The sequence below is a fragment of the Dreissena polymorpha genome, chromosome 8, assembly GCF_020536995.1.
Source record: "Dreissena polymorpha isolate Duluth1 chromosome 8, UMN_Dpol_1.0, whole genome shotgun sequence".
In the NCBI taxonomy this organism is placed as follows: domain Eukaryota; kingdom Metazoa; phylum Mollusca; class Bivalvia; order Myida; family Dreissenidae; genus Dreissena; species Dreissena polymorpha.
The window spans coordinates 83,754,032-83,775,475 of NC_068362.1; the positions used below are offsets into that span (position 1 = coordinate 83,754,032).

The 21,444-nt window shown below is 37.5% G+C and overlaps 1 protein-coding gene across 2 annotated transcripts in view; it reads left to right on the forward strand.

Annotated features, from left to right (window-relative positions):
* The window catches only part of LOC127842247 (leucine zipper putative tumor suppressor 2 homolog), a 123,312-nt gene that overhangs the window by 41,964 nt on the left and 59,904 nt on the right, over nt 1-21,444 (forward strand). The window contains exon 1 of one of the 2 annotated variants that reach the window (XM_052371669.1): nt 16,131-16,311. The exons of the other annotated variant lie outside the window; for it this stretch is intronic. The gene's annotated coding sequence lies outside the window, so the exon portion shown is untranslated. Of the gene's footprint in view, nt 1-16,130; nt 16,312-21,444 lie in introns of those variants that run through there. 2 annotated transcript variants of the gene reach the window in all.

Genomic DNA, 21,444 nt, shown 5'->3' on the forward strand with positions numbered 1-21,444 from the left:
TAAATGGGAAGAGTGTCATCCCTATTATTCCATAAATGGGAAGAGTGTCATCCCTATTAGCCTGTCTGGACTTGAAAAGCATGTCCATGATGACACTTTTATCACCTGTAATAAGCCCAGTTTTTCCAGAACGCATCTCAAAGAGTGTGACCCTAAATACACATAATTAAGATTGTTCAGAGCCAGATGCAAGTAGGAGTTTTGTTCAGCTGTCTGTTTCAATTATTGTAGATCCACATTCAGATTCCCAGGTCTGGTTGTTTTTTCTACCTGATACATCCCGGTGTGTGATAAGAGGTACAAGATTGCAAGATAGTGGCCACTTATTTTCTTTGTAAAGTGTAATGTACCTTGCCTTAAAACAGATGAGAAAACAACATTTATGCCTGTAATGATCAGCTATTAACTGTTTTTATACGCCCGTCTATGACGGGACGTATTATGGTATACCCCGCGTCTGTCCGTCCGTCCGTCCGTCTGTCCGTCCGTCCGTCTGTCCGTCCGTCCGTCCGTCTGTTAATGTCGTACGCTACGTCAAATATCCTTTGACAGATTTTCTTCAAATTTTAACACAATCTTAATATTGATAAACCCTGATCCCCTTTCGTTTTTGACGGAATTCTGAATTGTCGTTCCAGAGTTATGGGACTTTGTTCGTCAAAATTTCGTGATTTCATTGAATGTCCTACCGTAGCCGTCCGTCCGTCCGTCTGTTAATGTCGTACGCTACGTCAAATATCCTTTGACAGATTTTCTTCAAATTTTAACACAATCTTAATATTGATAAACCCTGATCCCCTTTCGTTTTTGACGGAATTCTGAATTGTCGTTCCAGAGTTATGGGACTTTGTTCGTCAAAATTTCGTGATTTCATTGAATGTCCTACTGTAGCTCAAATATCCTTCGATGGATTTTTTTTTTTTTTTTTTAGTATCCCTGAAAAATTGAACAAGGTGAGCTTTTTTCTATTCCGATTGTACACTACCACTTACCCATCTACATTTCTCTTTTATTATTGGTCAAAATATCTATAACAGGTTTACTTCAACTCCATATCCTCTAAAGAAATGCATACATATACTCAAAAAAAGATATGGTATGAATGTCAAGGAGACGGCACTCCATGCTCATGTACTTATAAAATAAACCATGTATTCAAATACAAATAAACTGAAGTAAAAAAATGATTCAAAGGGTTATTTATTACCTTACTACTTCATTGGCGAACGACGGGCGTATCATGCGCTCATGGCGCAGCTCCTCAGTTTAGTTTTGTCTTTGTGTTCCAACTGGAGGTGGTAGACTGGAATCACCATGGACAGCTATTGGACATCTGTCTGTCTGCTCAGTATCTCCTATACCTAATGACAGATTTGTATGAAGCCTGGCTAAAATGTTAGGGTCATTAAGACAGTGAGCAGAAGGCATGAGACAGTCACTGTGACCTACAAAAGGTCAAAGTTATAGTTTATAGTAAAAAGTTTTAGCTCTTATTTGTGTTTGGGGTTCAAACCTCCTTTAAACATTGAAGGATTTTGATAGAACTTGGGCCAAATGTATAGGTCATTGGGTTTATGTGAAGGAGGAAAGAGTAAGTCACCTTTGCTTGAAATCAAGGTCACCAATTAAGGGTCATAACAAATCTTGATGGGGGATATAGCTTTTTCTGAGACTTCCGTGTTTTAAAGTGTACATGTGAATTGTTAAATATGACAGACTTAAACATTTGAAAAGGCACTAATGTAGTGTGATAACTGAAATAATACCTGCAAACTTGTGTTATAACTCTTTAAACAACGTGCTTAATTGTCAAGATCTTGAAATCATTAAATGAAAGCACATCTGAAAATGAAAGATTCTTGTAAGTTTTTATGCCCCCAAAGGAGGGCATATAGTGATCGGACAGTCCGTCCGTCCGTCTGTCTGTCCGTCCTTCCGTCACACTTTGCGTTTAGGTTTCGCGTTAAGGTTTCACAAAATGCTCATAACTTCTTTATCCCTTCACATAGCAACTTGATATTTGGCATACATGTGTATCTCATGGAGCTGCAAATTTTGAGTGGTGAACGGTCAAGGTCACCCTTAAGGTCAAAGGTAAAAAAACATGTATCAAAGCGGCACAGTAGGGGGCATTGTGTTTCTGACAAACACATCTCTTGTTCTTTGTTAACACACACTATGTTCTGATAAAAATATTAAAAATATGGACTACAAATCCTGGGTTGTTTCCACGGCCAACCCACATAACTTGTGAGCTTATTGGTCCTGCAATCCTTTCTGAAGCCATTCTTCCCCTTCTGATTTAAGTAGAATAGCGGTCTAGATGCTGATTGTTTTTTTGTTGCATGTTTCGAAGTGTTTAGCCATATTTAAACAAGTGGTTATTATCATGACTGAGCTCCTACAAGTCTGGCAGAATGATGCTCATACAAGAGCTTCTCTTATTGTAGTGGCATGATGCTCATTATAACACAAAATGATGGGTAACACTGATACATAAAGCTTACATATGCTGTGCACTAAAGGATTTATTGCATTTGTACTTGTTGTTGTTTGTGATTAAGACAAGGTCTTGTGCGTGAATATATATCACTTTCACAAGCCTTTTTTTTCAGTGGGAAAACAGGCCTTAATGCATGTTTGTGAAGTGTATTCTCAGATTAGCATAATCAGGGACCCAGTTTCGCTTAAACTGGATTTTCACTAAGAAGAGACCATCGAAAAACAAAAATTACCATCTTTGCCATTGTTGATGTACTCTTAAAGAGTACAATATGACAAATATTGCTCTAAATGAAATGAGCCTCATTCTGGGAAAATGGGGCTTAATGCATGTGTGAAAAGAGTTAACCCTGTCCGCACAGGCTAATCAGGGATGACTCTTTCCATTTGTATGGTATGCTTTGTCCAATAACAAAAATCCTTGAGGTCGAAAGTGTTGTCCCTAATTAGCCTGTACAGACTTCACAGGCTAATCTGGGAAGACACTTTAAGCACATGCATTAAGCCCAGTATTCACAGAACGCGGCTCAAATGGTCTGAACAGATGCATGAAGCTTACGGGTACATTGGCTGTGCAGTGCTGGTTTTATTGTGCTTGAAACTGATGTTGTTGCTGATAAAGACAAGTACATGTGTACATGTGAGCCTCACTCTGTGAAATGGGGGTATAATGCTTGTGCGTAAAGTGTTGTCCCATATTAGCCTGTGCAGTCCACACAGGCTAATCAGGGACGACCCTTTCCGCCTTAACTTGATTTTTGCTAAGAAGAGACTTTCATGAGACAAAAATATCATAAGAGCAGAAAGTGTCGTCCCTGATAGTCTGTGCAGAATAACAGGCCAATCTGGGACGACACTTAACACATATGCATTAAACCCCCTTTACGCAAAGCAAGGCTCATGTGTTCCACTTTCACATGTGTATATACAACTCATAAATTATGATGTTACTGTGTAACATACATGCCAATTTACTTGGTGATGTTGTTTCGGGTGTTATAATTATTCAGATGTGTTCAGATTTAGGCTTCAGCTGCATTATGTGATGAAATCTAGCAGTGCTACAGAACTCATATTTATGAAGGATTATAAAATGAAGTCTGTGCCAGTATTCATCAACCCATTCTTAGACTCAATAAAAATTATTTAGGGTATTCATGAATGCACATGAAACAAGAGCACATAGCAGGTGCCAACGCTCAGCTGCGGGTGCAGTTTTGAATAAATGAAAGCTTGTAGGAAGATTATTTTTTTAGAAGTCACAGTGATCTTGACCTTTGACCTAGTGACCCAGAAATGGGTGTGGCGTGTTGAACTCATTAAATTGCAGCTACATATGAGATTTCAAAATTGTAGGTGGATGTACTTTGATTTTAGAGCCGTGGAAAGGTTTTAGCACAATGGCGGACAACTAGCTGGCTATGACAATACCTCGCGTTTTCTCCGAAAACAGCGAAGCTAAAAAAAACCATATTGTATATAATCATTTGTGTTAACTGCCATGCTAGACTTGACTTGTACATAATCATTTGTGTTAACTGCCATGCTAGACTTGACTTGTATATGATCATTAAAAAATTTTTTGTGTTAACTGCTATGCTAGACTTGACTTGTATATAACCATTTGTGTTAACTGCTGCTAGACTTGACTTGGAAGCCATGATGGTAAACCTGAACTGACAATTTACTTTTTTATAATCTATGCACGTCTTATCAAGGAGAAATTTAAGAAGGGAATGACTCTCAAAATGTTTGTATTTAGGGCATCGTAATTGATATGAAACCGTTAATTTCCTTAATGAGTTGATGAAAGCCCCAAACTTGTCTTTGATATTTTCGGCAATTAGTACATTAATCGCGAGTCACTTAAATACAAAGGCAAATTTTTACACTTTTGACAAACCGTCAATTGCATAAAAGAAGCAGGCGACTACCAATTAGCAATGCGTGTTAAATAAACAACTGCTATCGAGTGCAATAAACTGTCACTTGCCAATATCCCCATAGCGACCGACGATTCCACTGGTAAGATGTGTATCACGTGACTACACAGCGTCATGGTGGGCATTTTGTTTGTTTGTTGAAAGTTGCGCAATCGTTGATTTTTATGATTGCACAGTGGTCGTTGTAAGCTATCAAAATAGACTTTTGGGAATGTAAAAGGGCGGTCTTTGGTCTTTGTTCGCAGGTGGGCTTTATTCGCAGGTTCAATATATAGTGAAATCGTTCAGGAGGAAATCGGTGAGGTCGTTATTGATTGTTGGTCGCTATTAACAGGCGGTCGCTCTGGCAGGTTGGACTGTAATCATTTGTGTTAACTGCCATGCTAGACTTGACTTTCGAGTAGTTAAAGCACAATACAATTGTAAGAATATTCTTTTTTCAGACTTTAGTCTAAGAATATGTTGGTTAATACAGGCCCTGTTCTTTCTTTTTGTATAAAAAAATATGCAAATAGAAAACCAAACGATGAAAAATGGATGTCTTTTACCCTTTCCCTTGCAGAAATGGCTATGTGCAAACAGCATGAAACCAGAACAGCCTGCGAGTAACTGGCAGTTTGTTCAGGTTTTATGCTGTTTGCTTCTCATCAGTATCTAAGGTTCGGAGATGAAACCTTAAAAACATGAATTAAGTCAGAAAGGTCTTCAATTAAATGTAACTTTCTAAAGGACTACAAATGCGTGAAAATATCTAACCAAGTGGTAAAGGGTTAAATCTTATGTAAATATGAGCCACTAAATATCTATCTAAGTGGTAAAGGGTTAAATCTTATGTAAATATGAGCCGTTAAATATCTATCTAAGTGGTAAAGGGTTAAATCTTATGTAAATATGAGCCACTCAATCTATCTAAGTGGTAACGGGTTAAATCTTATGTAAATATGAGCCACTAAATATCTATCTAAGTGGTAAAGGGTTAAATCTTATGTAAATATGAGCCACTAAATATCTATCTAAGTGGTAAAGGGTTAAATGTTATATAAATATGAGCCACTAAATATCTATCTAAGTGGTAAAGGGTTAAATCTTATGTAAATATGAGCCACTCAATCTATCTAAGTGGTAACGGGTTAAATCTTATGTAAATATGAGCCACTAAATATCTATCTAAGTGGTAAAGGGTTGAATCTTATGTAAATATGAGCAACTAAATATCTATCTAAGTGGTTAAGGGTTGAATCTTATGTAAATATGAGCCACTAAATATCTATCTAAGTGGTAAAGGGTTAAATCTTATGTAAATATGAGCCACTAAATATCTATCTAAGTGGTAAAGGGTTAAATCTTATGTAAATATGAGCCACTCAATCTATCTAAGTGGTAACGGGTTAAATCTTATGTAAATATGAGCCACTAAATATCTATCTAAGTGGTAAAGGGTTAAATCTTATGTAAATATGAGCCACTAAATATCTATCTAAGTGGTAAAGGGTTAAATCTTATGTAAATATGAGCCACTCAATCTATCTAAGTGGTAACGGGTTAAATCTTATGTAAATATGAGCCACTAAATATCTATCTAAGTGGTAAAGGGTTAAATCTTATGTAAATATGAGCCACTAAATATCTATCTAAGTGGTAAAGGGTTAAATGTTATGTAAATATGAGCCACTAAATATCTATCTAAGTGGTAAAGGGTTAAATCTTATGTAAATATGAGCCACTCAAAATATCTAAGTGGTAAAGGGTTGAATCTTATGTAAATATGAGCAACTAAATATCTATCTAAGTGGTAAAGGGTTGAATCTTATGTAAATATGAGCCACTAAATATGTAGTGGTAAAGGGTTGAATCTTATGTAAATATGAGCCACTGTTACAGCTTGCACTGGCTGTCATCATAATCCATAAGATGCTGAAAACCTCCCAGCATGACAATTTATCCCATTATTTTTGCATCTGTCATGCCATATAGGACGCATTGTTGTCAATAAACCAGCTTTACGCAATTCAAAATTCTGCATGAACATAAATGTATCAATAAAATCCTTGCACAGATGTGGTGGCCTATCTTTATGATGGCTGATTTTTACCAAGGCATGTGTAATCAGAAATCACGAAGATGGCTTCTTGTTACATTGCATGGTTTATATTTTCGGTCAGAAGCCAATCACAAGAATTAGATGAGTTGGTATGATGGCCTGTTATCAAGCAGCTTATTTCATTTCTGTTGGGGAACAAATACAGAGCGAAACCGGCAGTACTTTGGTAATTTCATTCTTCACAGAAATGTAATCCCCATGATGCTAATGGGTATACTAGAGTGTTACTGTGGGGCCTTATAAAGTCCTACACATTTCCAGACTTTCTGATTTTTTCCTCCATTTTTCATCACATCTTAAATAAGCATGAATGACCTTAGAAACACTTTCAGTACCTTTATAATAACATCTTGTTTAACAGAGTCACATGTTAGGTTTCCTTTTTTACAGGCACAGCTTGTAGAGTGATTGATTCTGGTTTGGTTACCTGTATGTTATTGTTTTGAAATGGTGCTATGATTGATTGAGTTATGAATGAGCCATGCCCTGGTAAACCGGTTTTAATGGATGTGCTTAAAGAGACCTTTTCACAGATTTTGGCATGTATTGAAGTTTGTCATTGAATGCTTTAAATCGATAAATGTAAACATTGGAACTTAAAATAGCTCCAGTAAAAAACAATAATAAAATTACAAAAAGGAAAAAAAGTAATCATCTACTGGGCAGGAGCCACTGACCCTTGTTGTAAATGTCTGGCATGTAAACCAATCGTCCATCCATGCTCAAATAAGTATTAGTGTTATTTATACTTTGTATAAGCCATCCTTGTATTAAATGTCAATTAAAAATTCAGATTTAAAACCGTCAAAAGATGCATATAATGGATATTTTAGCGCATGTAAATACCAGTAAATGTTGAGTATTAACTGTTTCCTCACAACCTCAACGAAAATGTGGATATCTGAATCAGAGACAATTTTTTTAATGTTGTCAATTCATCCAAATGTTGCAAGGTCCCTTTAAAGTGTCCTTACAGATTAATATTTGCAATCCACAGAGACTTATTAAGACTTACTAAGGATTCAGGGGTTATTTAGGGATGATACATTTAGTCTGGACTGGATTTTGGTTTCCAAGATACTCAATTTACATGCACAAAAAAAGCTTAGGGACTACTGTCGTCCCTGATTAATCTGGGACAACTCTTTATAGCAATGCATTAAGCCTGGTTTTTCCCAAAACGTGGCTTAAATCAATAGCTCTGCCTTCACATTTCAATTGACAACAAGAAAGGTAAGTATGTGTTACTGCATCATTTTGAATTGTTCGGCCCTGTCCATAATCTATGTTTTTCCCATCTATGCATTAGCTTACATTGTGAAAGGAAAGTTTCAAGGACAAAATATGGATGCCAGACAACCACTTTTAGAAACATTTCCATCAAGGAATCATTAACCTCATTCCAGAGAAGATAAACTTTACCTTTTTACATTATCTGTATGTTATATAGATTAACCATGATAATGTTAAATACCAGCTGAGCCAACTGAGAACTATTTAGGGAATATTTTGATTGTAAATTAATAAATGGTGTAAACAGAAAATTCAATTTTCTGTAAATCTGGCATGGTATCAAAGATGATACAAGATTTGATAGAAAACCAGTTATTTCCCTTGGAGATGCGCATCATTTTATGATCCCCCATCAGTTGATATTATTCAATCTTCTGTAAAACCGCAAAAAAAAACTGTTTAACGGTAAAATGCTGTCTGGCAAAAGCACAACACCAATCTGCTTCCTTCCATAACAACGTTGCATCAGGAGTTGTTGTTCTTGGCCAGCTGAGCGTAACTAGTTACTGTGGGATGTTAATTCAGGTCAGTGAAAGGAGCACAGCCCTGTTTACTGACAGAGCCTGAGATCAGGTACCACTGGTATCTGAGGTAAATCAAACAGGCCAGAATGTACATGGAGGTGATCGTTGCCTGATTTTCAGAGCTTTTACAAATTATAAAATTGTTTCATGGAAAAACTGTTTCATGGAAAAATTACGCTATATTTCAACAATCGCACACACACATGAAGATATTATAAAATGAAAAAGAAAGGGGTTGCATCAGGTGAAAAAGACTGGTGAACTCACTGTCACACTTGTTAAGTGAATTTGGTGCTCACTTTTAGACCAGAAAGTTCTGGTTTAAATCCCCAATAAAGGAGTGTTTTAGGATCCCCCATAGATACCAAGCTTTGGTTCTTCCCATGATATGGACTCGAGAGATTGTCTCTACAAGCTGAAAGATCTTTGTGCAATAAAGCTTAATGGAATCAATGGTTTCAAATTTTATAGGTAGCTAGGCATAGATGTCAGAATTTTTCAGGTCCAAATGGGGACATTCCATACAAAATGTGGGAACATTAGACAAAAAAGCGGGACACCTTAAATGATCAATCAGGCCATCTTTACTGTAGTCAATTATCAGTATATTACTTACAAAAACTTGTAATTTTTTTGCCAATATTCAGACAATAAATGTATTAAGTAATTTCATGAACACAAAAGTTCTCCATTTTTCAGAAGTAAACACACATGTGCACTATGCAGATGACTCCAGAAGCATGCCTCTATTTGACATCCAATCGGGACAGAGGCCCTAATTGAACATGTGTAATCGTGTAACATGATGTGCGCTCATCAAGCACTGTTTTTATTCAACCATTTGTGAATGATTTCTCAATTTGGATTGATGCAATATCAGCGATTTTGTTTGCCTAATTGGGAAAACTACCGGTACCAGCCCAATTGGGAATCAAAGCGCTGAAGGCACTGAAATTGTTCGCTGTTGTTGTCCTTGATTAGCTTGTGCGGATTGCACAGGCTAATCTTATTTAACATGCATTAAGCCCCGTTTTCCCTGAAAGCAGCCAATATGTACAGATTTCAATGGTTAACACTAGACTGGCCAATGTTGTCTTACAAGCTGGTATATACACTAACTGCACAAGTAGAGCAGACGCTCTCTAGTTCTGCAGTGAGTGTATATACCAGCTTGTAAGCATTCTTCATCTGCAGTGCAGACAGGCAGCGGTAATCGTTCCTAGAATAGTGAGTTGCTGTTCTTACTCTAGCTAAGGCTTCTAAGCACATACTGATTTGCTACATATGCACTGTAAATTTAGTCGGCTGCTTATGCGACCAACTACAAATTTGAGCAAAAACCCCTAAAATTTGGAAAATTAGCGTTGTGAAGTCTTCATATTGGGAAATTGGTGTATTTGATTGTTTGCTCCCAAATACTTATAAATTGATAACTAAGTGTTGTCAAGTTGTCAATATTATATTAACTTAGGTTCAAGCTACAGAGCTGCTTAGGGAAACTAACTAAATGTTGCATTTTATTTATAAAATAGGATAATTTGTTAACATGTTATACTAAATATAAATTTAGCTTCTATATATTGAGTGGAAATTCCCTCGAATGCAGACTGATTAAATCTCCACAAACATGACCATGACTTTAAAATGAATTTGCCATAAGTGCTTTCCATGGGCAGTCTCAGCTTGCATCTTGAGATAAGATTTTCCCTCTGCCTATAATGCCAAGTTTTGAGAACTAACCAATTTGTTAGCAGCATCGTAACTGAAGAAAAGTCAGTGCACGTCTGAAGTGTACAAAGAACATTTGGTTCAACTGTGTGTAAACCGTATTTTCAGAGAAAAAGTGGGGATATTGTGGTTATCTCCGTCTTCCCTCAGTCTGTCCTGGCCACCTGCTCCTCCTACACTATTAGCACTAGAACCATGAAACTTACACACATGGTAGCTATGAGCATATGTGGGACGGTGACAGCGAGGGAATTTTGATCTGACCCCTGGGTCAAAAGTAATGGGGTATGGGGCTGGGCTGGGTCAGGGATTTTCCTGCAACCGCAATTCGAAAAAGGCTCATAATTACTGTGTCCCTTCAGATATTGATTTATATATGATATACATATGTAACTATACAACACCTATCCATGCGCATACAACTTTTTACCCCTGGGACCTTGAACTTGGGGGTCAGTTTTCAGGTTTCGAAATCTGCGATTGCGATTCGAAAAAGGCTCATATCTACTGTGTCCCTTCAGATATTGCTTTCATATTTGGTATGCGTGTGTATCTGGACAACATCTTTTCATGCGCATAATTTTTTTTACCCCTGTGACCTTGACCTTGAACTTTGGGACAGTTTTCAGGTTTTGAAATCTGCGACTGCAATTCGAAAAAGGCTCATAACTACTGTTTCCCTTCAGATATTGCTTTCATATTTGGTATGCGTGTGTATCTGGACAACACCTTTCCATGCGCATACAATTTTTGCCCCGTGACCTTGACCTTGAGGTAAGCGTTCAGGTTTCGAAATCTGAGTCCGCGATTCGAAAAAGGCTCATTCCTACGTTAAGATTTTGAAATCTATTATGTGGTTATTTCAGCCGTCTGTCCGTCCGTCCTGACTACTATCTCCTACACTATTAGCACTAGAACCTTGAAACTTACACACATGGTAGCTATGAGCATATCGTATGTGCCACAATGCACTATTTGAAATTTTGATCTGACCCATGGGTCAAAAGTTATGGGGGTTGGGGTGGGGCCGGGTGAGAGATTTTCACTCATTTTTTGAGGTTATTTTACATTAACTTCTTCATTTCTACACCCATTTACTTCAAATTGATACTGAACATCTCCTATGACAATACAGTCAATCTCAACTATGCATGGTCCCATTACCAACCCTGGGGCGCCCCTGGGTCAAACATGCGGCGTGGGGATACGCGCCGGCCTCTGCCGCGCCATTTCATGTGCTTTTATGTAGTCCTAGATTATTTTGCATCTTTATTGAATTTTTGTTTTAAAGAAAGTCTCTTCTAAACATAAATGCGGTTTAGGCGGAAAGTGTCATCTCTAATTAGATGCAGACTGCAAAGGCTAATCTGGTACCACATTTTGACCCTTTGCATGCTGGGAAATTTGTCATCTGCTAAAATGTGGTCTGCTGAATTTCTAAAATTAGCATTTACTTCGATTTTTTTCAAAGAATACTATCAGAATAGCAAACAGTTTAGATCCTGATGAGACGCCACGTTTTGTGGCGTCTCATCTGGATCTAAACTCTTTGCTAAGGCCTTCAAATTTGGTTCCCGCACTGACAGAGTTAAGCACATGCATTTAGCAAAGTTCTCTCAGAGTGTGTCTTATTATGCCCCCCTTTGAAGAAGAGGGGGTATATTGTTTTGCTCATGTCGGTCTGTATGTCCGTCCCTCTGTCCGTCCACCAGATGGTTTCCGGATGATAACTCAAGAATGCTTAGGCCTAGTAAAAGAACCTACGCTCTTATGTTTAGCGCCACGACGTCACATGCATTTATGCGTTTTATGTCATATTATAGACGTCATTACGGTTATTGATAAAAACAATATTTGTATAACATTTGTGGACAACATAACAATCGGTATTATTAATTTATTTATTTATTATAATTTATTCATAAATAATTGTTATGTATTTATTGACATGTGCATGTTTTAAGTAAATGTAATTTAAATGAGTTGTTAGAATTATAATTATTATTATATTTTACATTGCTTAATATTACATTGTTATAATTTGAATTTATTTGTGTTTCGAGAATCGTCTACGTCTACGCATTCATCATCATATGTATGAGAATAAAATGGTAGAAAGACGCATGTCTCCATGATGATTTGTTCCAAATGAATTGAATTACTTACAATTCTCGATTGTGATGTTGTGCACAAATGTTATACAAATATTGTTTTTATTAATGACCTTTATGACGTCTATAATATGAAGTAAAACGCGTAAATGCACGTGAAATCGTGACGCTAAACATAAGAGCATAGGTTCTTATAGGATCATGAAACTTCATATGTACATTGATCATGACTCGCAGATAACTCCTTTTGATTTTGAGATCACTAGGTCAAAGGTCAAGGTCACGGTGACCCGAAATAGTAAAATGGTTTCCTGATGATAACTCAAGAACACTTAGGCCTAGGATCATGAAAATTCATAGGTACATTGATCATGACTGGCAGATGACCCCGATTGATTTTCAGGTCACTAGGTCAAAGGTCAAGGTCACAGTGATCCGAAATAGTAAAATGGTTTCCGGATGATAACTCGAGAACGCTTAGGCCTAGGATCATGAAACTTCATAGGTACATTGATCATGACTCGCAGATGACCCCTAATGATTTTCAGGTCACTAGGTCAAAGGTCAAGATCACGGTGACCCAAAATAGTAAAATGGTTTCGGGATGATAACTCAAGAACGCTTAGGCCTAGGATCATGAAACTTCATAGATACATTGATCATGACTCGCAGATGACCCTTATTGATTTTCAGGTCACTAGGTCAAAGGTCAAGGTCACGGTGACCCGAAATAGTAAAATGGTTTCCGGATGATAACTCAAGAACACTTTTGCCTAGGATCATGAAACTTCATAGGTACATTGATCATGACTCGCAGATGACCGCTATTAATTTTCAGGTCACTAGGTCAAAGGTCAAGGTCACAGTAACTTGAAACAGTTAAATGGTTTCCGGATAACTCGAGAACGCTTAGGCCTAGGATCATGAAACTTCATAGGTACATTGATCATGACTCGCAGATGACCCCTAATGATTTTCAGGTCACTAGGTCAAAGGTCAAGGTCACGGTGACCCAAAATAGTAAAATGGTTTCGGGATGATAACTGAAGAATGCTTAGTCATAGGATCATGAAACTTCATAGATACATTGATCATGACTCGCAGATGACCCCTATTATTTTCAGGTCACTAGGTCAAAGGTCAAGGTCACTGTGACTCGAAATGGTAAAATGGTTTCCGGATGATAACTCAAGAATGCTTACACCTAGGATCATGAAACTTCATAGGTTCATTGATCATGATTGGCAGATGACCGCTATTAATTTTCAGGTCACTAGGTCAAAGGTCAAGGTCACAGTGACTTGAAACAGTTAAATGGTTTCCTGATGATAACTCAAGAATAATTAGGCCTAGGATCATGAAACTTCATAGGTTCATTGATCATGACTGGCAGATGACCCCGTTGATTTTCAGGTCACTAGGTCAAAGGTCAAGGTCACAGTGACAAAAAACATATTCACACAATGGCTGCCACTACTACTTACAGCCCATATAGGGGGCATGCATGTTTTACAAACAGCCCTTGTTTAACATATACAACTTCATGGCCAACCATATATCATACCCAGTCAATAACTCTATGATGCCATGTTAAAATTTGATACAAATATTAAAAGTGTTATTTTCTTTGTCGAAAATGATGTGTCATGCACATAACCTATGCTTGGCCTTCAAAGTTCAAGGTCACAATTAAAGGTGAGGTTTATATACAAACACTTTCTGTCTTTTAAATTTTTATACTGTTGATTTATTCTTAGGGTCTCAGTTTCAGCTAGTGAAAGGTGAGCGTGCTAGTGGCCTTCTGGGCTCTCTTGTTATCCCCCGCCAGAGGCGGAGGGATATTGTTTTGGCGTTGTCCATCTGTCCGTCCGTCCGTCCGGCACTTTTGTGTCCAGAGCCATATCTTGGAAGTTCTTTGGTGGATTTCATTTAAACTTGGTATGAGTATATATATATATGCATAAGAGGATGATGCACGCCAAATGGCATTGTACACCATCTGTTAAAAACAGACTTATGGCCCTTTGTATCTTGAAAAAATGCTTTTTAGTGTCCGGAGCCATATCTTGGAAGTTCTTTGGCGGATTTCATTGAAACTTAGTATGAGTATATATATGCATAAGAGGATGATGCACGCCAAATGGCATTGTACACCATCTGTTAAAAACAGACTTATGGCCCTTTGTATCTTGAAAAAATGCTTTTTACTATAGGCACTTTTGTGTCCAGAGCCATATCTTGGAAGTGCTTTGGCGGATTTCATTTAAACTTGGTATGAGTATATATATGCATAAGAGGATGATGCACGCCAAATGGCATTGTACACCATCTGTTAAAAACAGAGTTATGGCCCTTTGTATCTTGAAAAAATGCTTTTTAATATAGGCATTTTTGTGTCCGGAGCCATATCTTGGAAGCGCTTTGGCGGATTTCTTTGAAACTTGGTATGAAATAAATTGTGAAGGCTTAAGAACCTTCCTTTGTCTTAGTTTTGTGTTATTGTCCTCCGTCCGTCCATCTATCATTATGTTCATCCGTCCAATTTGCACCCATCCTCAAACAAAGCATATGTTGCGGGGGATACCTTGGGCCTTTCAGGCCCTCTTGTTTTAATTACTATCACTGACTACATTTCATTAAGAGCAGTATTTGTCATAAGTGTACATCTCAATGGGAACAAATTGACATTGGATCTAATCTGTCCTACAACACCTGTCACAGTGGCAAAACAGAGAAGTCAATTGTGACAATAATTATCTCTTATTTCATGCTCACAGACCCAAAGCTTATCACCAATTAGCAGTAATGACAGATGAAGTCCCTTTAATGGTCTACCACAGCTGGGGTATCAAGACCGATCTGAAGATTGTACCGATGAGTTGTGTGGTGCAAGATCGTCTTTCTTGCATGGGTCCCAGACTTCAAATCCCTCCGGTTTACACAAATTGATTTGTTTTGATTTCAACTTTGTAAAAATTATAGAAATAATCCTTTGAAGCAGTGTTTGCAGTGGAATGTTTACACAGTAATGCCGTGTGAAAATGCTGAAATTAAGAATTTATTTAAGGCTGTTTACATTTGGAAAGAATTGATTTAAATTTTAAGTCCCAACCTTAAAATATTTGAAAAAAAGAGTTGTGGCAGATATTGTTTTAAATTTCTATCTTACTAAGAGCGTTTTATAAACATGATTTAACCCTTTACAACTTGGATATGTATTTTGACGCATGTGTAGTCTCTTAGAAAGTTTAATTTAATTAAAGGCCTTTCTTACTAGATTCAAGTTCTAACCCTTTGCATGCTGGGAAATTTGTCGTCTGCTAAAATATCGTCTGCTGAATTTCTAAAATTAGCATTTTCTTTGATTTTTTTCAAAGAATACTATCAGAATAGCAAACAGTTTGGATCCAGATGAGACACCACGTTCTGTGGCGTCTCATCTGGATCCAAACTGTTTGCAAAGGCCTTCAAAATTCGGTTTCAGCACTGAAAGAGTTAAAGGCTTCATGTTCAGTTTTATGGTGTTTGCACAAGCCATTTTCACTGTGTTTCTAAGTGGGAAAGGGATAAAATAGGGGAAAACAAGCATGATTTAGATATTATTGATTGCTTAGATTCTGTTCACATGATAACTTGTGATTTCCTTGGAATAAGTTCATTTACGTCCCAAAGAGGCGATATAACCTATTCCTTTTAACAATTTTTAAAATATACTTGATTTTATGCATTTTGTACCAAGAAAATATTTCTTAGTTAAATAAAATTGCATAAGAGATGATTCCGTTTTCAAATGCGCTTAACTATTTCCTATAGGCAGGTGCTTTAAGCATGTAACCCCGTAACCTTGATAAACCTTAATGTTGGTTTCTCAAGGTACAAATTTGGGTGCATTGCACACGTCAACAATCAAATACATATGAGGTTGTATCTTTTAATAGCATCAACCGTAAAAGGTGTGTGTGACGCAGATTGGATCAGTAAAGAACACTGGTATTTTTAAACAAATATTAATGAAAATTAGATTTCTCAGTGTCAGTTTGTATCAGTGTTTGGGATAGTGACATCCAGGGATAGCTGTGAACAAAATGGAGTAAATTGAATGTTGAAAGGTAAACAAACTTACTCTTTTGTCCTTTGATGACAATTTGTTGCATAGGGACTTCATATTTGTTTACTTTTCTTTTACAAGACATTTTCGTGTATTTACTTTTTACATCGGAAAATCAAATAAAAGTAAAATGAATGTTGGAAGAAGTTATTAGCAGAGAAAGATTTCATAATATTATGATTATAGTGTGTAGAAATTACGGTAATGAAAAGCATTAAAATAAGTAATATTAAATGAAAATATTTTTTTAACTGTAATCGTTTCCACTGAATTGGCTATTTCAGATAGATTTGATACGTATATATTTCATGAAAGTGGAAGTTTAAAATACATTTTAGATCTAATTGTTTACATGCTGTTTATTTTCTGCCCCAGAATAAATGTGATGAACAAATGATATCTATCAGGTTCATGGACATTTGCATTGCAAATATCTGATCCTCTTTGTTTTTTTAACATCAAATAGTTGTGAAATGAGTAATATCTTTATTTATTGTGGTTTGCTTACACAATTACCAATAAAATTGGATTTTATACCAATAAAAGTGATATTCAAATACACTGTTAATATTTTTTAAATAATAAAATTTATCAGTTGTTAAGTAAATATTATAAGAAGATATAAAGTAACGAAAAAAAAAAGAATGATAAAGAAACTCAGGTTTTTCGCTCATGTCAAGAGCGTACAAGTAAATTGACTGCTATAAAATTATGATTTCATAGAACCAGTTGCAATATTCTGGCATTTATGTGCAATCAGTACTTGTAAAAATGTTTGCAACTAACATTGAAACTAAACATGAAATACCACAGAAAGTTTAGGATCAGCAAAAAAGCATAGTGTTGGTTTTGACAGTGAAAAAAACAAGAACTTTTTATTTTAATCCCAAGATGAAAGAGGAAAACAGAATTGTTCAGTTTTTTTAGTTGAAAACTGTAGAGGGCAATCAGACAAACTGAAAAGTGAAGATTTTAAACTAATATTCACCTGATTACTCATGAATTAAACTGTTTTGTCTGCATGAAGAAATGATCAACTAAAGGAAGTTCAAGGCTCTAATTTTCCCAGGGTTGTAAATCATGTGTCAGTTGAGGGGTGACCACAAAATATAACTTGTCCCCCCTCCCACCCTGTCACCTGGACAGTGTAATTTACCCTTTGTGACATTCCACAAAGGCTGGTCAACTCTTCAAGGACGAGTGTTATTATCCCCACGTTTTTCGGAGAAAAAGTGGGGATATTGTATTGATGTGCGTCTGTACGTCCGTCCTGGCCACCTGCTCCTCCTACATTATTAGCACTAGAACCTTGAAACTTACATACATGGTACCTATGAGCATATGTGCGACGGTGACAGTGACGGAATTTTGATCTGGCCCCTGGGTCAAAAGCTATGGGGATTGGGGCGGGCTTGTTCAGAGATTTTCACTTTTTATACGCCCGTATAAAATACGGGACGTATTATGTGAAACCCCTTGGCGGGCGGGCGGGCGGCGGGCGGGCGGCGGGCGGCGGGCGGAAGGCATCACTTTGTCCGGACTCTAATTCAAATTGTATTCATCCGATCTTCACCAAACTTGGTCAGCAGTTGCATCTAGTTGATATCTAGGCCAAGTTCGAATATGGGTCATGCCGGGTCAAAAACTAGGTCATAGGGTCAATAAGTGCATTTTCAAAGGGGCCACTTTGTCCGGACTCTATTTCAAATTGTATTCATCCGATCTTCACCAAACTTGGTCAGCAGTTGCATCTAGTTGATATATAGGCCAAGTTCGAATATGGGTCATGCCGGGTCAAAAACTAGGTCATAGGGTCAATTAGTGCATTTTCAACGGCGCCACTTTGTCCGGACTCTAATTCAAATTGTATTCATCCGATCTTCACCAAACTTGGTCAGTAGTTGCATCTAGTTGATATCTAGGTCAAGTCCGAATATGGGTCATGCTGGGTCAAAAACTAGGTCAAAGGGTCAATTAGTGCATTTTACTTTGTCCGGACTCTAATTCAAATTGTATAAATCTTATCTTCACCAAACTTGGTCAGTAGTTGCATCTAGTTGATATCTAGGCCAAGTTCGAATATGGGTCATGCCAGGTAAAAAACTAGGTCATAGGGTCAATTAGTCCATTTTCAACAGCGCCACTTTGTCCGGACTCTTATTCAAATTGTATTCATCCGATCTTTACCAAACTTGGTCAGTAGTTGCATCTAGTTGATATCTAGGTCAAGTTCGAATATGGGTCATGTCGGGTCAAGAACTAGGTCATAGGGTCAATTAGTGCATTTTCAACGGCGCCACTTTGTCCGGACTCTAATTCAAATTGTATTCATCCGAAACTTTTAAACAACTTTTTATCCTGCGTCAAAGTGGTATGGGGGTATAAGTCACGTTCAGTGACAAAGCTCTAGTTCAAGTTGAATTCACCAAACTTGGTCAGAGGTAGTATATAGATTATATATCAGTCAGGTCTGATTGGAGACATGCAACCGATTAACACATGCAATATTTTTATGCAATATTTTTATCCAGTTTTATTTTTGCTTATTTCCAAAACAAATACATCAATCATCAGTGTATCATCTCCAATGGCACACGAATCGGGCGTATATTGCTCCGTCATGCGGCGCTCTTGTTTTAAATGTTATTTTACATTAACTTCTTCATTTCTGCACCGATTTACTTCAAAATGATACTGAGCCTCTCTTATGACATTAAGGTCAATCTCAACTATGCATGGCCCCATTACCAACCCTGGGGCGCCCCGGCCACATAGCCCACGCCCACCCAAAATTGACTTTTACTATAATTTCTTCATTTCTACACCGATTCACTTCAAATTGATACTGAACCTCTCTTATGACAATACGGTCAATCTCAGCTATGCATGGCCCCATTACCAACCCTTGGGCGCCCCGCCCACATAGGCCACGTCCACCCAAAATTGCCTTTTACTATAATTTCTTCATTTCTACACCAAATCACTTCAAATTGATACTGAACCTCTCTTATGACAATACAGTTAATCTCAACTATGCATGGCCCCATTACCAACCCTGGGGCGCCCCGCCCACCCAAAATTGCCTTTTACTATAATTTCTTCATTTCTACACCGATTCACTTCAAATTGATACTGAACCTCTTTTATGACAATACGGTCAATCTCAACTATGCATGGCGCCATTACCAATCCTGGGGCGCCCCGCCCACATAGGCCACGCCCACCCAAAATTGCCTTTTACTATAATTTCTTCATTTCTAAACTGATTTACTTCAAATTGATACTGAACATCTCTTATGACAATACAGTCAATCTCAACTATGTAAGGCCCCATTACCAACCCTGGGGCGCCCTGCCCATAATAAGCCACATCCACCCTTCATTTCTACACCGATTCACTTCTAATTGATACTGAACTTCTCTTATGACAATAAGGTCAATCTCAACTATGTATGGCCCCTTTACCAACCCTGGGGCCCCCCTCCCATAATAGGCCACACCCACATAGGCAACGCCCACCCAAAATTGCCTTTAACTGTTATTTCTTCATTTCTACACCGATTCACTTCAAATTGATACTGAACCTCTCTTATAACAATACAGTTAATCTCATCTATGCATGGCCCCATTACCAACCCTGGGGCGCCCTGCCCACATAGGCCACGCCCACCCAAAATTGCCTTTTACTATAATATCTTCATTTCTACACCGATTCACTTCAAATTGATACTGAACCTCTTTTATGACAATACAGTCAATCTCAACTATGCATGGCGCCATTACCAACCCTGGGGGGCCCCGCCCACATAGGCCACGCTCACCCAAAATTGTCTTTTACTATAATTTCTTCATTTCTACACCGATTTAATTCAAATTGATACTGAACATCTCTTATGACAATAAGGTCAATCTCAACTATGTATGGCCCCTTTACCAACCCTGGGGCGCCCCGCCCATAATAGGCCAGTCACCCACCCAAAATTGTCTTTTACTATAATTTCTTCATTTCTACACCGATTCACTTCTAATTGATACTGAACTTCTCTTAAATGACAATATGGTCAATTTCAATTATGCACGCCCACCCAAAATTGCCTTTTACTATAATATCTTCATTTCTACACCGATTCACTTCAAATTGATACTGAACCTCTTTAATGACAATACAGTCAATCTCAACTATGCATGGCGCCATTACCAACCCTGGGGGGCCCTGCCCACATAGGCCACGCTCACCCAAAATTGCCTTTTACTATAATTTCTTCATTTCTACACCGATTTAATTCAAATTGATACTGAACATCTCTTATGACAATAAGGTCAATCTCAACTATGTATGGCCCCTTTACCAACCCTGGGGCGCCCCGCCCATAATAGGCCAGTCACCCACCCAAAATTGTCTTTTACTATAATTTCTTCATTTCTACACCGATTCACTTCTAATTGATACTGAACTTCTCTTAAATGACAATATGGTCAATCTCAATTATGCATGGACCCATTAACAACCATGGGGCGCCCCTGGGTCAAACATGCGGCGTGGGGATATGCATCTGCCTCTGCCGCGCCATTTCTAGTTTCCAAATGAGCCTTGTTCTGAGAAAATGGGGCTTAATGCATGGGCGTAATGTGTAGTCCCAGATAATCCTCGCAGTGCAGTCCACAAGGCTAATCTGAGGAACGACACTTTCCAATTGGTTTAGTAATGTGAAGCAATAAACCATTTGAGATTGAGAGACTGATTATTCATATTATTTACATGTTCATGTATCAATTCACCCAAGTTGATATAAATCTTTCATTTTAGCTACTGTACAATTATTTGGCTATAAAGAGGTTAATCAAATCAAACTTTAATAATGATTCTGTACATGTGATTTGAGCATTTTAAAACTATTTCATGGCTTTTACTTGATTGTAAGACATAAAAAATAGGAAAACATCAACAAATAAATCAAAAATAGCAAAAATAAACATATTGCCCTAAAAGGTTAGAGAAGATAATTAAACTTAAGAAATGTACTTATTTTAGATAGGGAAAGTTATTTCAATTACTATAATGACGAAGGTTGCTTGGTGTAATTGACAAATTGGTCCTGTTTGATGGGCAACATATCTACAGATTGTTTTTTTG